Source organism: Sus scrofa, chromosome 5 (assembly GCF_054392235.1).
Source record: "Sus scrofa isolate SSC_HxYL_T2T_F1_AM1 chromosome 5, Sscrofa_HxYL_maternal_Yorkshire_Landrace_v2.0, whole genome shotgun sequence".
Lineage (NCBI taxonomy): Eukaryota > Metazoa > Chordata > Mammalia > Artiodactyla > Suidae > Sus > Sus scrofa.
The window spans coordinates 24,829,258-24,836,914 of NC_139387.1; the positions used below are offsets into that span (position 1 = coordinate 24,829,258).

A 7,657-nucleotide genomic window follows, 5' to 3' on the forward strand; every position below is an offset into this window, starting at 1 on the left:
ATTAGGAAGGTATGGTGTAGATACACAATGAAATACTACTCAGCCATAAAAAAGAACAAGATAATGCCATTTGCAGCAACATGGATGGAACTAGAGACTCTCATATTAAGTGAAGTAAGTCAAAAGAGAAAGACAAATGCCATATGATATCACTTATATCTGGAATCTAATATACGGCACAAATGAACCTGTCCACAGAAAAGAAAATCATGGACTTGGAGAATAGACTTGGGGTTGCCAAGGGGGAGGGAGTGGGATGGATGGGGTGCTTGGGGTTAATAGATGCAGACTATCGCCTCTGTAATGGATTAGCAATGAGAGTCTGCTGTGTAGCACTGGAAACTATGTCTGATCATTTATGATGGAGCATGCTAATGTGAGAAAAAAGAATATACATGTATGTGTAACTGGGTCACCATGCTGTACAGTAAAAATTGATAGAACACTATAAACCAGCTATAGTGAAAAAAAATAAAAATCATTAAAAAAAAAAAGAAGTTGCTTCCATGTTTTGGCTGTTATAAATAAGGCTGCAATGACCATGAGGGTGCAGATACCTTTATGACTGGTGGTTTTATTTCCTTCATAGAAATACCCTTAAGTGGAGTTCCCATTGTGGCTCAGTGGTTAACGAACCCGGATAGCATCCACAGAGATGCGGGTTCAATCCCTCAGTGGGTTAACGATTTGGTGTTGCCATGAGCTGTGGTGTAGGTCAAAGATGCCGCTCGGATCCTGAGTTGCTGTGGCTGTGGTAGAGGCCAGTGGCTACAGCTCCGATTGGACCCCTGGCCCGGAAACTTCCATATGCTGTGGGTATAGCCCTAAAAAGACAAAAAGAAAAAAAAAGAAATACCCTTAAGTGAAATTCCTGGATCATATTATAGTGATTTTTTTTTTTTTTTTTTGACCATGCCTGTGGCATATAGAAGTTCCCGGCCCTGGGATCAAACCCAAGTCACAGCAGTGTTAACACCGATTCCTTAAGCATTAGGCCACTGGGAAACTACAGAAAGAAAATACTTGTCCTTTTCTTTTCTTCTCTTTTTTTTTTCTTTTATTTTCTTTTTTTTAGACATGGTTTTCTCAGCTTGCTGTGGGATCTCCATTCCTAGACCAGAGGTTAAACCCAGGCCCACATCAGCAAAAGCTCCAAGTCTTAAGCACTGGGCCACCAGGGAGCTCCCTAAATTCTTGAGAAATCTCCATACTCTGTTCCATAGTGGCTGCACAAATTCACATTCCTGCGAAAAGCACAAGTGTTGCCTTTTCTCCTTATCCTCACCAGCATGTGTTACCTTTTGCCTTTTTGATGACAGCCATTCTAAAAGGCATAAGGTGATGTCTCATTGTGATTTTTAATCTGTATTTGCTGTTGATTAGTGATACTGAGCATCTTTTTAGGGTCCTGTGGGCCATCTGTACGTTTTCTTTTGAAAAATGTCTATTCAGATCCTCTGTCCATTTTCAGTTGGATTTGTTTAGAGATTTTGGGGTATGGAGTTTTCTGGATTCTTTATATATTTTGGCTATTCGCTCCTTATCAGTGAAATGACTGGCAAACATTTTCTCCCATTCACTAGGCTGCCTTTTCCCTTTTGTTGATGGTTTTCTGTCCAAATGCCTTTTGGTTTGATGAGGTCCCACTTATTTATGTTTGCTTTTGTTGCCTTTGGTTTTGGTTTCAAATCCAAAAAAAATCACCACTAAGGGTTATATCAAGGAGCTTATCACCAGTGTTTTCTTCTGAGAGCTTTACAGTTTCAGGTCTTATGTTCAAGTCTTTAATCCATTTGAGATAATATTTGTACAATGTGTAAAGTAGCGCTGGTCCATTTTTATTCTATTGTGTGTGATTATCCAGTTTTCCCAACTCCATTTATTGAAGAGACTGTCCTTTCCACATTGTATATACTTGGCTCCTTTGTCATAAATTGGTGGACCATAAATGCATGGAAAATTTAAAAGGACAAAAATTTACAGTAAATTGATTTTAAAACCTGATGGAACATTAAGATACTGCGCATAAATTAATAAGAATAAGTGATTCATATATAATTATATGTATATTAGATTATGGTTAGTGGCGTAACAACATTGATTTTTTGTTGTTTTTTGGAAAGGTTTTTATTTTTTCCATTATAGTTGATTTACAATGTTCTGTCAATTTAGAACACTGATTTATATGTTCAGTTATACATATTCCATTGTTAATGTTTATTTTTTTATTGTAGCTGTAAATATATTGATACATTTGAAGAAAAATCTGTATGGGTTATATGATTGAACACATTCTTAAAAATTTCTTGTCTAATTAAAATTTCCCAAATACAATAAGTAATTTATATAACAAACCAGTAAATGAGAAACATAGTTTCTTTATGATTCTCCTATAGGGCATGTATCTTTCAATGTTATGGGACAGTAAGAAGGAGCTAAATTTGGGTTTTATAAGCTGACTCTTCTGTTGTCCTACTGGCCTTTATCCATTTCACCTTCCTGTCTCCAAAGACACTGTCTCCAAAGAAGCCATAGAAGCCACAGTTACCATTATTTTTTTACCACAATTTTATTACTCAAAAGATTCATTAGTGGCTTTGTTCTTGGGTCAGTAGAAATCTTTTGTTAATTCTCTTGGTTGCATTTTTATCAAATAAAACAACTGTCAATCTAGATAGAGTAAATGTGTTCACAGCCCTGAGAGGTCAGCATAACCACTTTCCTGAAACTAGAGGAAAAAGATTTCTGAAATGCCACAGCCCTCATCTAAGATTGTTAAATTTCTTTCTTTTTTTGAGGGAGGTTCTAATAAGGAATTCCATGTAATTGGTTGAAGATGGATACTTCTGAGAGGAATCTCTAAGAGGCATCTTTGATTTGTGGTGAATGCAACAGTGGATACATAAACGAAAGTAACCAGAAGTTCACATGAAAATCTTCACCTTGGAGTTCCCGTCGTGGCACAGTGGTTAACAAATCTGACTAGGAACCATGAGGATGTGGGTTCGATCCCTGGCCTTGCTCCGTGAGTTAAGGATCTGGCATTGCCGTGAGCTGTTGTGTAGGTCATAGACGCGGCTCAGATCTGGTGTTGCTGTGGCGTAGGCTGGCAGCTTGATTAGACCTCTAGCTTGGGAATCTCCATATGCCATGGGAAGCGGCCCTAGGAAAAAGCAAAAAAGCAAAAAAAAAAAAAAAAATACCTTCATCTTCATCCCAACCATTTTCAATTTAGGAGTTTTAAGACTTCATGTGTTTAAACAACCAATAGAAACTATGACATTTGTAAGAGTAAGTGATATTTGTCATTTCAATTGTATTTGCTTTTGTGTGATAGAAGTTTTACTATGCTTTACCTAACTTTTAAAAAGTGGAAATGTGAGGGATCAACTTCTATATTCGGCCAAACATAGATTTTTTTTTCATTTTTTAGAATGTGATACTTTTGGCAGATTTTATGCATAAGAATACTCTGGCATTTGAAAAATTAAAATTTGATAACTATCCAGAAACACATTAACCATATCATCAATGTTACATCAAAAAATATATACTGTATTCCCATTGTGGCTCAGCAGATTAAGAACCCAACCAGTATTCATGAGGATGTGGGTTCAATCCCTGGCCAATCAGTAGGTTAAGGACCCAGTGTTGCCACAAGCTGCAGCATAGTCAGATGTGGCTCAGATCCTGCATTGCTGTGGCTGTGATATAGGCCGGCAGCTGCAGCTCTGATTCCACCCCAAGCCTGAGAAATTCCATATGCTACAGGTGAGTCCTAAAAAGAAAAAAAAAAGGTATATATTCATTTAATTGTGTAAGTATAAGTATATTCCTCATTTATCCGCAAGAAAGATGCATTGACTGAAACTATCCTTATTAGGTTCTCTTCATTTCAAACATAACTTTTGAAAGTAGAACAGACCAAAGTCAGTTACTCGCATTTCACCATATCCTATTCAAGGCTTTTTTCTTTATACTTTGTGATACTTTAGGAGAAAAAGAAAACAGACTTTTTGGAGCGTTGAGTAATAGCCAATGGCAGTGATACAGCTAATTTCATTCAGTAACACGATGCCTGTGCTGCCTGAGAGATTAGAAAGAGGGTTGGAGGAAGGTAGGAAATGAGCAGCAGAAACACTTCCCCTCCGTCTCAATTAGTTCTGATGTAGCTGTTGATGTCTTTCCACTTCTCTTAGAGTGTTCGGTCAGGCCACCCATGAACCTCATTCATTTCTTCTTACTTATGTTGGGTACTGTAACCCTGAGCCCTTAACTGGATTTGCCATCTAAAGCAGTCAGAACTGAACAGGCCCTATATTGCTACAAAATAATACATTAGTTCACACAATAAAGTGAGTCCACATACAAATAAAAAATTGGGGTGTCCAGGGGAAATTTTGCAGAAATCATTTTTTAGGGAAATTTTAAACCCAAAGGAATGATAGTAAAATAAAAAATTTGAGTTCCCACTAATGTACTTAATTGTCAATGCCTTAAAACAATCTGTGGGAAAGCTATTAACACACATTCCAAATCAAAAAGGTCCATGCTCTCTGAATTTAATATCTCAGAGAGACTCGCTCAGTGGTTAAAAACTACATCAACACAATTTTACTGGAAGACAGCAAGAGAAGGCAGTTTTTCTTTTAAAAAAGCGGTGAAAGCAATTTAAAAAAAGAACAGATGATTCCGTCCAAAAGTAAAAAAAAAGGGGGGGGGCTTTGAATTAGAAGTTCAAACAGAATGGAAGAAAATTTCATGAGTGTCCAGAAAACCTGTGATACATAAATTCACTTAGAAACATTTACTGGACAGCTGACAATCTATCTGAGGCTGCGTTAGTGGTGCGATGAAAAAAGGTATGTATTTAATGATCCTCACAAATAAGTATTCCTTCTTAAATGTTAAAATGGTAGCAAACATTATTTTCTACAGAAACACAGCAACCAGAATTAGAGATAGCACAGACATCAGACTTGCAGGAAATATTCCAGGGGCCTTAAAGATCAAACTGAAAACCGATGGAAGGATAGAAGTTGTTCAGGAGAGTTAAAGACAGAAAACAGATGTTCTGTGCAAAGTATTTACGAAAATATCTGTCCCATGGAATTGTAATCAACAAATGTAATCGATTAACTTTGTTGAAAGGAACATGTGAAGAGCAGAAGGAAGAGATAAGAGGATCATGAGTTTTATCTGTGACATAGTCCATGTGAAATGTTCCAAGAGACATGTCAGGTTGCATCTGAGAATAAAGAGTATTACAAAATAAAGGTACAGATTTAGAAACGACCACCTGAAAGCTGACATTTTAGAACATAGGCATTAATGAATATATGGAGGGAATATTAGTATGGAAAGAAGTGGAAAAAGGTGAAAGAATACCAACAGAATGATAAAAGGGTCAGGGAAATACACCAGCTGTAATATCTTTGAAGTTTATTTACCAGAGCACTTCATGAAAATATCAATGTATGCTGTGCATAAGTACAAGTATATTGTGCATGAAAACATTCAATAGTCTACATCATGGTGAATTAGAAGTGATTAGTTACAGAGAGAGAAACCTTAGTAGAAGGTAGTGCCAGATGCAGAGCTGTAGAAGTTGTGTGTGTGTGCGTGCGTGTGTGTGCGTGTGTGCGTGTGTGTGTGTGTGTGTGTGTGTGTGTGTGTGTCTACATGCACATATGATAGAGTTTAGAGATATTCGAGGGATGTGTATGCACAACAGAAAAAAAAATCTCTTTCATCATTGAGCTGGAACAGAGACTTCAAGTGTCTGCAGAGTGTGCACAGTGAATCCAAATGGTCTGACAGATCTTAATGCTTTCATAAGGAGCAAAGTGTCAAGCAAGTACATCAAACAGAATTCTTGAAAAGCCAAAAGATGTCCTTGCTTCTAGGATATAACAGACCCACTGGAGTCAAAAGTAGTCCTTTACAGAGAGTGCATTTGAGTTACAAATATTTTTGAAATAACAGTAAATAAGCAAAAGATGACTATGATAGATTTCAGACTGTTAAAAGAATCCATAATGAAGTGTCTCAACGTCATATGCAGACTTAACAGAACTCAGCAGTCTGCAATGAGAAACAGCACAGTAACAGCATTCGTTCTGCTGGGACTGACAGATGACCCTCAACTGCAGGCACTCGTTTTTCTCTTTCTCTTTCTCACCTACCTGCTAAGCATAACTGGGAACCTGACTATCATCTCCCTCATCTTGCTGGATTCCCACCTTCAAACAGCCATGCACTATTTCCTACAAAATTTCTCCTTCTTGGACATCTCATTCACATCTGCTTGTATTCCCAGATACTTGTATAACATAGCAACAGGTGACAAGGTCATTACCTATAATGACTGTGCCAGCCAAGTATTTTTGACTCACCTCTTCGGTGTAACTAATTTTTTCCTCCTGGCCATCATGTCCTATGACCGCTACGTGGCCATCTGCAAACCCCTGCATTATGGGACCATCATGAGTGGTACATTCTGCAGAAGACTGGTCTTTTGTTGTTGGGTAGCTGGTCTATCGATTATAATCCCCCCGCTAGCCTAGGCCTCAATCTGGAATTTTGTGATTCTAATACCTTTGATCATTTTATCTGGGATGCATTGCCCCTCCTGAAAATCTCTTGTTCAAATACTTGGTACATGGAACAGATTGTTGTAATCTGTGCTGTGAGGACCCTCCTTATGACACTTATGTGTGCAGTGCATTTCTATCATCAAGACCATTCTAAGATTCCCCTCTGCCCAGCAAAAGAAAAAAGCCTTTTCCACCCACTCTTCCCATAGGATTGTGGTTTCCATCACCTACGGAGCTGCATCTTCCTCTACATCAAACCTTCAGCCAAGGAATCAGTGGCCATTAACAAGGGGGTGTCAGGGCTCACTACTTCCATTGCTGCAGTGCTGAACCCCTTCATTTACACACTGAGGAACAAGCAAGTCAAAAAAGCCTTCCATAATTCAATCCAAAGAATCGTGATATTTTCCAAGAAATAAAAGAATGTGAAGTTAAATAAACACCTAATGAACTTACCAAATTTTGCCATCAGATTCATTTATTCAAACACTCTCATTCATCCTGATCTAGTGACATCTTCCTCACAAACCTCTTTCAAGATTCTTCTGTAAACATGCATGTTCATAGCTTTTTAAAATTTCAATCCTGGCTTCACCTTCAAGCTAGGAATATCAAAAAATTGAAACACAACAAATAAATCAGAAGTAAATATCCAAATTAGAAATAACAAGAGAGAGGAGTAAGTTGATAATTTTTCACATTTTCCAGAGAAAGAAGAAATAATGAATACCCTTGTTTCTCACAATCAAAAGCTTTCAAATGATTTATTCATTGATCCACTTAACAAATGCATACTGAGCACTTTCTTTGGCCATTCGACATAATTCAACACTTTCTCATGATGAAAACGCTCCACAAACTACATACAGAGGAACCATACCTCAATAAAGTAAAGGCCATGTATGACAAGTCCACAGCTAACATCATCCTCAATGTTGAAAGCCTGAAACGTCTCCTCTAAGATCAGAAATAAAACAAGGACATGCACTCTCACCTTTCCCATTCAACATACTTCTGGAGGTCCTAGACAGAAACCTTAGGCAAGAAAAATAAAAGGCTTC

At 37.6% G+C, this 7,657-nt stretch overlaps 1 long non-coding RNA gene across 1 annotated transcript in view; it reads right to left on the reverse strand.

Moving 5' to 3' along the window:
* LOC146403266 (uncharacterized) overlaps positions 1-7,198 on the reverse strand; it is a 69,377-nt gene extending 62,179 nt beyond the window's left edge. Inside the window, exon 1 of the long non-coding RNA XR_014803316.1 lies at positions 7,053-7,198. This is a non-coding gene — a long non-coding RNA (uncharacterized LOC146403266). The remainder of the gene's footprint in view (positions 1-7,052) is intronic.
* Between the last annotated feature and the right edge of the window lie 459 nt (positions 7,199-7,657).